Genomic DNA, 14107 nt, shown 5'->3' on the forward strand with positions numbered 1-14107 from the left:
GTTGATTTGTTGGTTGAGAAGGTGAAAATATAACATAATCACCTTTGATAAGAGTCACAATTTGACTCACAACTTGCACTGTGTTTATAACAGGGTGTTGTCATCCACTTGTAGTGAGGAACTCCAATTAAATTGGAGGGGAGTTGACTGGGTTACTGTCATGTACACTAGCCTCAAACCCTTGTGCTTCTTGCAAAACACTGTTACATGAATTTGATATACTTGCCTCTCCCATAGCAGGGTCATTGGAAATTGTACTCCTAACTTCAATTGTTAGAGCAATTTCAGCTAGGGTTTTGAGGGAATTATTGTTCCTGTGACAAGAACCTCTAATTGAATTGGAGAGGCTTTAGATAGCTCCCCCTCAGGAGTACTACCCTCAAACCTTACAGCCCGTGAAGGATAATTTGCACATGAATATGCATTTGTGATCACCATGGGGTCTTCATTAAAAACTAATGAATCCCCCATATTTGTGATGGCATCATCAAGGTCTACCCCAACTAGTAGCCTTTCACCATCTAGATTTGGTGTCTGGGTGGTGAGCTACAAGGGATGTGCTCTCCTTGTGTGTGCCATCCTTATTTCTCCTTTCATACACTTGAATTTTATCAAGTGCAGGTGCAGACTCTGTACAAGGTGCATTTGGAAGAATGTTCTTTTTAATAGAGACATCCTGCTGATAGGATGCCCCTAGATTCTGTTCCAGTCCCTTATTTATAACTACATCCTTGAGTGGTCAACTCAGTTGTTTTTGCTTCTTTGTTCTTTTGACCAAAGGTGACTCAGGTTGTGTTTGTTCCTCACCACTCTCATTCAATATAGTAAGGGTTACCTCTTTTCTCTTCTTTTTACTCACTTCAACCTTTTGAGAGGATGGAGTGGTTGGTTTCCTAGCAGCTATTGGTTTTGAAGAAGTAGGCTCAACATGGGAAGGTCCCTGTGGGTGTGCTTGTGTTTGTGCTTCCACAGGCTCAGGAACTATTGTTGCACTAGGTTAAATTTCATTGGTCCTCATGTCAGGCATAAGGAAATGATAGGTCTTAAATCTTTCAATCATGAAAGGTGTTAACCTAAGACCCACCTGTACCTTATTATTAGTAATAAGTGATCCAAATAGGATTTTGGACACTTGTTTACAGTTGCCTATTAATGACCTATCTACACCTTCAAGCATATGAATGTCATTTACTTTATGATTAAAAGCAGACATAATGAATCTAGGAAGGAAAATTTCTTTACCTCTTGAAGTTAATGGCATGATGAGCCTAGTGCTCAATTCCTCTAGAATGTAGTGTCCTACATTAATGTGTTTGTTGTGAGCCATTGAGTAGACCAGCTTCTGAACAACACTAGAAATATTGTAAAATCCTGATTTCCTGCATGTGAAAGCCCTCACCACAGAATCAAACAGAAAGGACCACTCCCTCCTTAGATTTTTCTTGTTCAAGCTAGCCAGGTTGATATTCTCAGAGTAGTTGATAAATCTAAGAATTCATACAGCTCCTCCTGAGTTGGAATCTCTACTACCTTGTCAGTTGGAATGTTTAAGGCCAGGTTCATATCAGCTTCAGTTATCTCAACTTGTTGTTCTTTGATTTGATAGTTAACCACTAAAGTTGAAGATTGGTCTTCATACACAACTGTCCTAGCTATAGTTGTGTTCCAGAAATCCCCCAATAATGTTTGCTGCCATTTTTGTGAATGTGAAGATTAATGGGTAAACGAAATTAGAGAGAAAGGATTTGAAACGAGAGAGAAATCAATTTGGAATTGAAAAATCTAGGTCACTTAGAGTTCTCGAAGGCGTAAGTATATGTATGTCAAGATGTCTGAGTATTTATAGTAAAAGCAAATGACTTATCGAGAACTCAAAAATAGACGTTTGGAGTATGCTTATCGAGAAGTCATTATCAAAATTGAATTACATATCGAGAAGTCATTTTAATTTTCTCTTTTAGAGAACTAAAAATTAACTTGTCGAGATGTCAAATAAATACTCAGTTTGTCCTAAAATGGACTGAATTATTTCTAATTTCTATTTGAATAAATTCAAATATATTTAGAATAAATTTATCAAGAGTAATTTACCAAAATAATTTATCAAATTTAAATTATTTCATTATTTATAAGTCTAAATGTTCTGATAGAGAAATCTGTGAATTAACACTTATAGAGAACTCTACAATGTCTTTTCGATAAGTCATAATAAAGCTTATTGAGAAGTCCCTCAAGAAGTCAGAAAATTGACTTGTCGAGAACTCATTCGAGAAGTCTTAAAATGACTTATCGATAAGTCAATTAGACTTATCGAGAACTCAGTTCTCTATATTCTCTTGATCATTTTGATTCTTCCTTGTGTTTATTTTACATATTGAAAATGTAAATCAACATTTTGACAGTTCTCTTAGAATTGAAAAATTCCAAGCTAAATTTTTATTTTTGAAAAATAAATATACAGAGATTTCTGAAATATTTAGTGTTCATATTTTAGTAAATTTCCAATTAAATCAAATTAATTCTGATTTACAAGAAGTTAATCTGCTGCAACACATTAGCTGAGTTCTTGCCTTAGGATGAAGAATTTAACATTCCAATTTCACTTACAAGTCTCGTGAAAGTTGCTTCATCCAAAGGTTTAGTAAAAATGTCAGCTAATTATTTTTCTGTTGGAACAAAAATGAGCTCAATGGTACCATTTGCAACATGTTCTCTAATAAAATGGTACCTTACATCAATGTGCTTTGTTCTAGAGTGATTAACTGGATTAGCCACAATAGATATAGCACTAGTATTGTCACACATAATTGGAATTTTGTGTAACACTAGGCCATAGTCCATTAGTTGATTTCTAATCCAAAGCACTTGAGCACAACAACTTCCAGCAGCTATGTATTCAGCCTCAGCTGTGAAAGTTGACACAGATTGTTGTTTCTTGCTATACCAGGACAAGTCTTTGTCCAAGAAACTGACAGCTTCCACTAGTACTCTTTCTGTCAACCCTACATCTAGCAAAATCTGCATCTGTGTATCCAACAGCTTCAAAACCAGTTCCCTTAGGATATCATAATCCCAAGTTTGGAGTCGTTTTTAAGTATCTGAAAATGCTCTTCATAACCATCAAATGTGATTATTTTGGATTGGCTTGAAAACTTGCACACAAACATGTTACAAACATGATGTCTGGTCTACTTGCAGTTAAGTAAAGCAATGATCCAATCATTCCTCAATAGCTTGGAATGTCTACACTCTTGCCCCTTTTATCTTCATCCAACTTTGTAGCAGTAGACATAAATATAGATACAGGTGAACAATCAACCACACCAAACTTTTTTAATAAATCTTTGACATACTTAGTCTGGCTGATGAAGATTCCATTACTTCTTTGACTGACTTGAAGTCCAAGAAAATAACTTAGTTCCCCCATCATACTCATTTTATATTCACTCTGCATAAGCTTAGAGAAACTTTGAGAGAGCTTTTCATTAGTAGAACCAAAAATGATATCATCCACATAAATCTGAACTAGGATCATATCACCACCATGCAGCTTGTAAAAGAGTGTCTTGTCTATTGTTCCTCTAGTGAATCCATGTTTAAGTAGAAAATCTGACAATGTGTTATACTAGGCTCTAGTTGCTTGTTTTAGTCCATAGAGAGCCTTGGGCAACTTGTATACAATGTTTGGAAATTATGGATCTTCAAAGTCAGGTGGCTGTTGCACATAAACTTCTTCTTTCAACTCACCATTTAGGAAGGCACTTTTGACATCCATTTGATATACTTTAAAGTTTGAATGAGCAACAAATTTCAGAAAGATTTTTATTGCTTCAAGTCTTGCAACTGGAGCAAAAGTTTCATCATAGTCAATTACTTCCTCCTGTGAGTAGCCTTTAGCAACCAACCTTGCCTTATTACTGGTGACAATTCCATTTTCATCCATCTTGTTCCTATACACCCACTTTTTTCAAATTATACTTCTGTTCTTTGGTGTAGAAATCAACTTCAAAACTTTGTTTCTTTCAAACTGATTTAGCTCTTCTTGCATAGCAGATATCCAATCAGGATCAAGTAGATCTTCTTCAGTTTTCTTTGGCTCAATTTGTGAAAGAAAAGATACATATAGACATTCATTTGTAGTTGCACTTCCAGTCCTCACTCCAGCATTTGGATCACCAATTATTGCTTCTCTAGTGTGACTTCTATCCCACTTTCCGGTGTGAATTCGTTGACTTGAGTTTTCTGTGTTTTCTTCACCATTGGCATGACTTGCAGAACCTTCCTCTCTTTCTCCCCATGAGTTTGTGCTATCAAATTCAGGTTCATAAGATGAGCTTCCATTCTCATGATTCACTTATTCAGTTGACTCTTCATTTGTTCTGTGATTTGCATTGACTTCAAATTCATCATCAAAATCACTATCAATGTTGAGGTTTTCAAACCTTAGGGCTTCAACTTCATTTTCATCAAGGCATTCCAAGCTAGGGCACTTGTCATGATCAAAAGTGACATCTCTGTTTTCCATAATTTTCTTTTGTTCAGTCAAATAGACTTTGTATGCAGTTCTCTCCCCCAGAAAAATTGCCTTAAAAACTTTAGAGTCAAATTTTCCCACATATTCAGAGTTGTCCTTTAACACATAACACTTGCTTCCAAACACATGAAGATGCTTCACAGTAGACTTTCAGTTAGATAAGATTGAGTAGGGTAATTTTCCAAGATTCTTGTTAATGAGATATCTGTTTTGAGTATAACATGCAGTGTTCACAACTTCTTCCCAAAAACTAGTTGGAAACTTTGCATCTTGCAGCATTGTTCTAACAGCTTCCACCAATGTTCTATTTTTCCTCTCAACCACTCCATTTTGTTGAGGTGTCCTAACTGCTGAAAATTCTTGAATAATGCCCTTATCTTTGCAGAATTCAGTTAAGGTTGCATTCTTGAATTCTGTTCCATTGTCAATCCTTAATCTTTTCACACAATTTGATTTTCAGCCTGTTTCTCAATCTTCTTGATGTGTTCAATTATGATGTGTGGAGTTTCATTTTTAGAGTGCATAAATTCTACCCATATGTATCTTGAGTAGTTATCCATCATCACAAGTGCATATCTTTTTCTTGAAATTAACTGGACATTGACTGGTCCAAATAAGTCCATGTGAATGAATTGTAAGGGTGCACTTACAGAATTCACAGTTTTACTTTTGTGACTTGATCTCTTCATCTTTCCTTTTTGACAAGCATCACAGAATTCATCTTGAGAAAATTCTAGATTAGGCAGGTCTCTCACAAGCTCATTTTTAACTATAGTGTTGATTGCTTTGAAATTTAACTAAGACAACTTCTTATGCCATAGTTTGCTTTTTTCTACAGATGCCTTGGTGTAGAAGCAACAAATTCCATCCTCATTTGTTGAGTCCAAGTCTGCAACAAATAAGCTTACTTTCCTTTCTTCTTTCAGAGCAACTTCACCAGTTTTCTTGCTGATAAAAGTGCATTATTCTTTGTTAAATAAAACCTTGAAACCTTTATCTGCGAATTGGCTGACACTGAGAAGATTCACTTCAAGATCAGCTACCGGTGCTACATCTTCAATGACAACATTTACAAAAATCAATTTGCCATATCCCATTGTGAAACCTTTGCTGTTGTCTCCAAAATTCACTAATGGGCCAGCCTTCTCCTCAAACTGTGATAGCATGGTCATATCACTTGTCATATATCTTGAGCATCCACTATCTATGATCCATATGACTTTATTTCCTTTGTCCTGCACATAATGAGTTTTAGGTGTGTTTAGCAACCCAAGCAGTGTTGGGTAATATTCTCTTGTTAACATATCTGATAGAGGTAGAATTTGATGATTCAGAAAGAATACAGTTCATTGAGTGATGTGCATTTTCCTTTTTAACTGAGGACTCAATATTAATTTCCTTAAGATCAATTCTCAGTTTGTGACAACTTGTCATTACTTTCATGTTGTAAGGTATGCAGTCAAATTTGTCACAGAATGAATATAGTCTTCAGTTTTTGCCTCATTGTACTTGCATGCTCCCACTCCTGGCTTACTAACAACCTTTTTACAAAGGTGAGTTAGATGATTCACATAGCCACACCTTTGATATTATTTTCTTGGAGAATCTGCAACATATGCAAAGTTATTGCTCTTGTTTATCCCAATCTTCCCATTTCTATTCTTCTTTTGCTTTCTTACATCTTCAATTTTTACTTCCTTGACAGATGTCTTGGAATCTTGGTTGCCCATGAGCTTCTTCTCAGTTTTAAGAATTGGAGTTGTTTCTTTATTTTTCTTCTCACTGTCCTCATCAGCAATTTCTTGCTTTATGATCAACTCCTCTTCACTGAAATCTATTTCACATGCTTTGAACATTGGTGCACCAACTTTTCTCAGCATGGCTGGGACATCTTCATTTTCTGTTGCTTTTTCGTAACTGTTGAGTGGCATTTATGACACTTAATTACACTCCGTAAAGCTTTGAATTGGTGTATTTGTACTCAAGTTATTGGTATTTTAATGTGTTTTCTAGTGTTGTTGCATTTCAGGCATTAATCTGAGAATTAGGTGAATTAGCATTGATTTGATGCTAATATGGTGTTAGGTTGGTGTCCTAAGGAATAAAGCTCGCGAAGACCGGCTCAAATCTGCAAAGAAAAAGAAAGAAGTCAAAGTTTTTTCCAGAAGCCCAGCGCACCCGCGCTGATCAAGCACGCAGCCGCGCCCGAACTTTATTGATCAGCGCGCGGCCGTGCCAGGTCGGGTTTCAAGAATCCTGTTTTGAATAGAAGGCTGATTTCTGGACTTCTCTACTGATTAGGGCTGCTATATAAATAACTTTAGGTCATTTTTAATAATATATCAAGCCAGAGACATGTCAAGGAGAGTCGTAAGAAGACCGTGTTAGCATGATTCAACAAAGATGAAGAAGATCTTGTTTTTACTTGTGAACTTTGTTCTAAGTTGTAACTTGGATGCTAGTTTTCTTATTTGTGAACCTTACTCTTGTTTCGTACTTGGTTTTATTTATTCGCTATAAAGACTATGTTTATTATACCATACTTTCATTGGAACCCACGTTAATGATGAGTCTGATTATGGGCTAATCGTTATCGTGGGGTTCTAGCCGATTTATTTATGGATTTCTTTTGTTAATTTGTTTCGATGCCTTAGTGTGTGGTGATTGTATGAAAACCTAGTATTGGTTGTGTGCATTTGTCTTATGAGCATCGCGAACTTATAAGATAGTGTGTTAATTCTTAATGAAGCGAAAGTGAATTTAAGGATTTAGAACTTGCCATGCTAGCATAGGTTCATGTATTTGTTATGCATGATTCAGAGGTATTTTAACCATCTTACTTGCCCTATGTAATCAAGATAGATAACTTATGCTTAAACCGTTATGTTGTCAAATTCTATAGACATATAGGGTCTCAATATAATTGGTGTCTATTCAGCTTCTATCTCTTTTGTGGATGTCTAGTAGTATGGTACTCGTGCAACGAAAGTTGGCGTTTATCAGTTTTGTGTTATCTGATTAGTGTCATCACCATTGCATGCTAAGGTTAAGAACAATAAGGCTATTGAATGAAGTATTTAATGAAGTTATGATCCCATGTTTGTCATATATATAATTCAATCAATCTTATTCTCTTAGTTGTAATTGTTAGCTTAATTCTTAGTTATAAACAACCTCAACTTGTTATCGTCTTAGCATTGAATAATAATCATACATTATTGCTTAAATGCGTGAAATAATTAGTTAACCAAGCCAGTCTCTGTAGGAACGAACTAGAAAAGATTCTATACTACTAGCGAACTCGTATACTTGCGTGTATTATTAGCGCGTGTTTAGCGACTAACAAGTTTTTGGCGCCGCTGCCGGGGACTGCAGTGTTAATTTATAGTTTATGTGCATTCCATCAGTGGTCGTTAAAGTTCATTGACTCAGACATTGGTACTTATTCGTTTCCTTGTATTATTTCGAGGTACTCTAGCGAGGGTGTATGCATATGCGTTCACGTACTCGTAAGAGAAAACTGGATAAAGCCGAGGAAGAAGTTGTGGTAATTTGAAAGGAAGTTTTTGAAAAAGAATCGAAGGTAGAAGAAGAAGAGAAAATCGAGGAACCGGTTGTAGTAAAGATGGGCGATCAAGCAGAAAATCCTAAGGCTTTGATGGACTATTCTCAGCCTAAGATCAATGACATTCAGTCAAGCATCATCAGGCTAGCCATCAGGGCTAACACTTTTGAGATCATGTAAAGCACGATTCAGATGATACATAACTCATTTCAGTTTGAGGGTTCTCCTACTGAAGACCCTAACATGCACATCAGGGATTTCATCGAGATCTGCGACACTTTCAAGTTCAATGATGTGACTGAAGATGATATCAAGCTGCGACTCTTTCCATTCTCTCTGAGGGACAAAGCTAAGTGATGGTTACATTCAGTACCAACAGGTTCTATCACCACTTGGGAAGATCTTGCTCAAAAGTTTCTCACTAAATTCTTCCATATGGCGAAGACTGCTGCAATCAGGAATGCTCTTACTCAGTTTGCTCAGCAAACTGGAAAATCTCTGTGTGAGGCTTGGGATCGATATAAGGAGATGCTAAGGAAGTGCCCACACCATGGCATGCCTGATTGGATGATTATCAACTATTTCTACAATGGATTAGGTGCTACTTCTAGACCCATGCTCGATGCCGCATCAGGGGGAGCCTTGTGGGCTAAGAGCTACGATGAAGCTTATGAACTTATTGAACTGATGGCTGATAATGAGTACCAGAATCCTTCCCAGAGACTGACTTAGGAAAAGGTAGCAGGAATTCTAGAGTTGGATGCAGCAACTGCTATAGCTACCTAACTTAAGGCTTTGACGATGAAGATGGACACTTTGGTTAATTATGGAGTTAATCAAATCACCAGTGTCTGTGAACTTTATGTTGGTGCCCATGATACTGATCAGTGTATAATTTCTAGTAAATCAGCTCAGTTCGTGAGCAACTTCCAGCGATTGCAGCAACCTGTGCCAGCCACCTATCATCCTGAAAATCGCAATCATCCAAATTTCAGTTGGAGCAACCCTCTGAATGTGGTTCAACAGCCTTATCAGCAGTATCCAGCTAAGCAATACAACTCCCTGATTTTCAGCAACCGCAATATGCACCAAAACAACAACTCCAGCTGCAACAAGCCAATAAAAAATCTGAATTAGAGGAGTTGAAGCTTATATGCAAGAGTCAAGATGTTTCTATTAAAACCTTGGAAAATCAAATTGGGCAAATTGCCAATGCCTTGCTAAATCATCAGCCTGGTACACTACCTAGTGACACTGAAGTGTCAGGAAAGAGGGAAGCTAAGGAGCAGGTAAAGGCAATCACTTTGAGGTCTGGAAAGGTTGCGAATCCCGAACAAACTCAAGCATTGACTGAGGAAGCTGGGGCTGAGAAAGAAGTAGAGCAGGAGGAAGTAGAAGCAGAAACAAGTAAGAGTACTGTTGAGCACACTCCTCCTGAGGGTAATACATGGTGGAAACAGATCTATCCTCCACCGCCTTTTCCTAAGTGGCTGCAGAAAAAAAAGCTGGACAAGTAATTTGAGAAGTTTCTGGAGGTATTCGAGAAACTTCATATCAACATACCTTTCACTGAGGCTCTTGAGCAGATGCCTAGTCATGCAAAGTTATGAAAGGTATTCTCTCTCGGAAAGTGAAGCTAGATGATTTAGAGACTTTCGCTCTCACGGAGGAATGCAGTGCTGTGCTACAACAGAAGTTGCCTCCGAAGCTTAAGGATCCAGGAAGCTTCACTATTCTGTGTACTATTGGATAAGTGTCTTTTGACAGATGCTTATGTGACTTGGGAGCTAGCATCAATCTGATGCCTTTGTTAATTTTCAAGCAGTTGGACTTACCTGATCCAAAATTGACTTATATAACCTTGCAGTTGGCCGACCGTTCTATTACATATCCGCGAGGTATTGTGGAGGATATCTTGGTCAAGGTTTATAAACTCATCTTCCCTGCTGATTTCGTCATTCTTGATTTCGAGGAGGATAAGAAGATTACCATAATCTTGGGAATACCTTTCTTGGCAACTGGCCGAACCTTGATAGATGTGCAGAAGGGTGAGCTCATAATGCGCGTGCTGGATCAGGATGTAACTTTTAATGTGTTCAATGCTATGAAATTCCCTATGGAAAATGAGGAGTGCTTAAAGGTGGAGTTGGTCGATTCTGTGGTTACTTCAAAACTTGATCAATTGCTAAGGTCCGATGCCTTAGAAAAAGCATTATTGGGAAATTTAGATAGCGAAGATGACGGAGATGAAGAATAATTGTAATATTTGAATGCTTCTACCTGGAAGAGGAAGATTGATATGCCTTTTGAATCTGTTAGAATGGAGGAATTAAACAAAGCTCCTAAACACCTCAAGCCATCTATTGAGGAAGCTCCCACTCTTGAGCTTAAGCCTTTACCTGAGCATTTGAGGTATGCATTTTTAGGCGATGCATCTACTTTTCCTGTTATTATTACATCTGACCTTTCAGGTAGTGATGAGGAAAAGCTTCTGAGGATTATGAGAGAGTTCAAATCGATAATTGGCTGGACTATAACAGATATCAAGGGAATCATCCCTTCCTATTGCATACATAAAATTCTGCTAGAGGAAGGTAGCAAGCATACGGTCGAGCAGCAAAGACGACTTAATCCAATCATGAAGGAAGTAGTGAAGAAGGAAATTCTTAAGTGGCTAGATGCAGGGATCATCTATCCTATTTCTGACAGTTCATGGGTAAGCCCGATTCAATGTGTACCAAAGAAAGGTGGAATTACTGTGGTCACAAATGAGAAGAATGAACTTATTCCTACGAGAACAGTCACGGGGTGGAGAGTTTGCATGGACTACAGGAAGCTGAACAAATCCACTAGGAAGGATCACTTCCCTTTGCCCTTCATTGACCAGATGCTTGATAGATTGGCCGATCATGAGTACTACTGTCTTCTTGATGGCTTTTCGGGTTACAATCAGATTTGTATCGCTCCTGAAGATCAGGAGAAAACTACCTTCACTTGTCTATTTGGTACTTTCGCCTTCAGACGAGTTTCTTTTGGTTTGTGTGGTGCGCCAACCATATTTCAGAGATGTATGATGGCCATATTTTTGGATATGATTGGCCAGAATGTGGAGGTGTTCATGGATGACTTCTCTGTATTTGGAGACTCTTTTGATGAATGCTTGCAAAATCTGGGACACGTTCTCAAGAGGTGTGTTGAGACCAATCTGGTTCTCAATTGGGAGAAATGTCACTTTATGGTGCATCAGGGCATTATTCTCGGGCACAAAGTTTCTAGTAAGGGTCTTGAGGTGGACAAGGCCAAGGTGGGGGTCAATGAGAATCTTCCTCCACCTATTTCCGTTAAGGGAATTCATAGTTTTCTTGGTCATGCGGGTTTCTATGGCGTTTCATGAAAGACTTCTCTAAGATTTCGAAGCCATTGTGCAGTTTGCTAGAAAAAGATGTCCCTTTCAAGTTTAATGATGAGTGCCTTGCAGCTTTTGAAACATTGAAGAAGAGTTTAATCACGGCACCGGTCATAACTGCACCTGATTGGAATGAATCTTTTGAGATGATGTGCGATGCAAGTGACTATGAAGTTGGAGCAGTTCTTGGGAAAAGGAAGAACAACATATTTCATGTGGTCTACTATGCTAGAAAGACCCTAAATGGTGCTCAACTGAATTATACTACTACGAAGAAAGAACTTTTGGCTATTGTCTATGGTTTTGAGAAATTTTGATCTTATCTGCTTGGGACTAAGGTGACAGTTTTCACTGATCAAGCTACAATTCGATATCTCGTCTCAAAGAAGGACTCGAAATCTAGATTGATTAGATGGGTTCTTTTGCTTCAAGAATTTGAACTAGAGATCAAGGATAGAAAGGGGACTGGAAATCAAGTTGCTGATCATCTCTCACGTTTAGAGAACCCTAATGCTACTTCATTGGACAAGACATTAATAAATGAGTCTTTTCCAGGTGAGCAGCTATTTGGAGTGCAAGAAGAAGAACCGTGGTTTGCAGACATTGTAAACTATCTTGTGAGTAATATCATGCCTCCCGATTTATCTTATGCTCAAAGAAAGAAGTTTCTATATGAAGTGAAGTGGTATATGTGGGATGAGCCGTTTCTTTTTTGAAAAGGAGCTGACCAAATCATCAGGAGATGTATTCCTTACAACAAAACGGGGAGGATCTTGCGAGATTGCCACTCAATGGCTTATGGAGGACATTCTGGTGAAGGAAAGACAGCAGCTCGTATTCTTTAAACAGGTTTCTTTTGGCCGACCTTGTTTAAAGATGCTCACCAGTTTGTTTTGAAATGTGATCGATGTCAACGTGTGGATAATATGTCTAAGAGGGATGAGATGCCTCTTAATAGGCTTCTAGAGGTTGAGGTCTTCGATGTTTGGGGAATTGACTTCATGGGGCCATTTGTCTCATTTTGTAATAATCAGTATATCTTGTTGGTAGTTGATTATATGCCGAAATGGGTTGAAGTTAAGGCGTTGCCAATGAACGATGCGAAAGTGGTGCTTAATTTTCTTCATAAGCAGATATTCACAAGGTTTGGAACTCCAAGAGTCATAATCAGTGATGAGGGGTCGCATTTTTCCAATCTCAAGTTCACTGCTATGATGTGAAGGTATAATGTGAATCATCGCATTACCACGGCTTATCATCTTCAGATAAATGGTTGAGCTAAGGTGTCTAACAGAGAGATCAAATGCATTTTAGAGAAAGTTGTGTGTCCATCGAGGAAAGATTGGTCTTTAAAGCTTGATGAAGCTATTTGGGCGTGTAGAACATCATTTAATACTCCATTTGGAATATCGCCGTTTCAGTTGGTTTATGATAAGGGGTGTCATTTACCTGTGGAGCTCGAGCATAAGGCATATTGGGCTTTGAAGAAATTGAATATTGACTTGGATGTGGCTGGAAAGAAGAGGATGCTTCAATTGAATGAACTCGATGAGTTTCGACTTCAAGCTTATGAGAACAACAAAATGTACAAGGAGAAAGTCAAGAGGTGGCATGATCGGGGTCTAATGCTTAAATCATTTATGCCGGGGCAACAAGTTCTTTTATTCAACTCTCGTCTCCGTCTTTTTCCTGGAAAGTTGAATTCAAGATGGTCAGGGCCTTTCATAATCAAAATTGTGTTTCCACATGGAGCGGTGGAAATTTTTGAGAATGATCCGGGCCAAGCATTCAAGGTAAATGCTCAGAGGTTGAAGCATTACTATGGTGATACGGCAAACCACGAGGTGGTTAGTGCCGTTCTATTGTCCATTTGAGCTCAAGGTTCTACGTCGATCTAGCGACATAAAAGAAGCGCTTCTTGGGAGGAAACCCAATTTTGTTGTACATTAGTAGGTAGAGGAAGCAAAAAGAAAGGAGAAAAACACAAAAAAAATCAGAAAAAGAAAAAAATTCAGGGCCAACTTCAGTAGCTGAGCGCGGTCGCGCTGGTCAAGCGCGCGGCCGCGCTGTTTTTCCAGTAACCAAGCGCGCCCGTGCTGATCTAGCGCGCGGCCGCGCCGGTTTTCCAGAGAGTGAGCACGCCCGCGCCGGGTCCCTGTTCGAAAAAAAATTAATAACAACAGAATAAAGAGAAAAATCAGGACTTTTACTCCAATATCAATTCCAACCCAATTTTTACTCTTCCACATCCCATAATTCCCTCTCCCAATCAAAACCATTATTCCCATGATTCCCACTTCTATTCCATATCAAATTCTCACATCTCCACCTATAAATACACACACTTATACACAAACTTCTCCACCACTTCACAAATTCTCAAACACAAATCTCTCTCAAATACTTAGTTTTTATTTTCTCTTATTCAATCCCAATGGCACCTAAGAGGCAAAGAACGCAAGTAGGCAGCAGCACCACCGATTCTTCATCTGCGGGAGGTGTGAGGCCAAGGTTTTCTACTCCTGAGGCTGAAGAGGAGTACACGAGGCTTCTCTCAAAGCCTATTGCTAAGGAGCAGGGTTTTCTACCATCAGGGAAGGAT

At 38.3% G+C, this 14107-nt stretch overlaps 1 non-coding gene across 1 annotated transcript; it reads right to left on the bottom strand.

The window, feature by feature from the left end:
* Positions 1-8549: 8549 nt before the first annotated feature.
* On the bottom strand, positions 8550-8656 carry LOC141710136 (small nucleolar RNA R71). Its single transcript, XR_012570671.1, has one exon. It is a non-coding gene; the product is annotated as a small nucleolar RNA R71 (small nucleolar RNA).
* Between the last annotated feature and the right edge of the window lie 5451 nt (positions 8657-14107).

Source organism: Apium graveolens, chromosome 2, assembly GCF_009905375.1.
Source record: "Apium graveolens cultivar Ventura chromosome 2, ASM990537v1, whole genome shotgun sequence".
Taxonomy (NCBI): Eukaryota; Viridiplantae; Streptophyta; class Magnoliopsida; order Apiales; family Apiaceae; genus Apium; species Apium graveolens.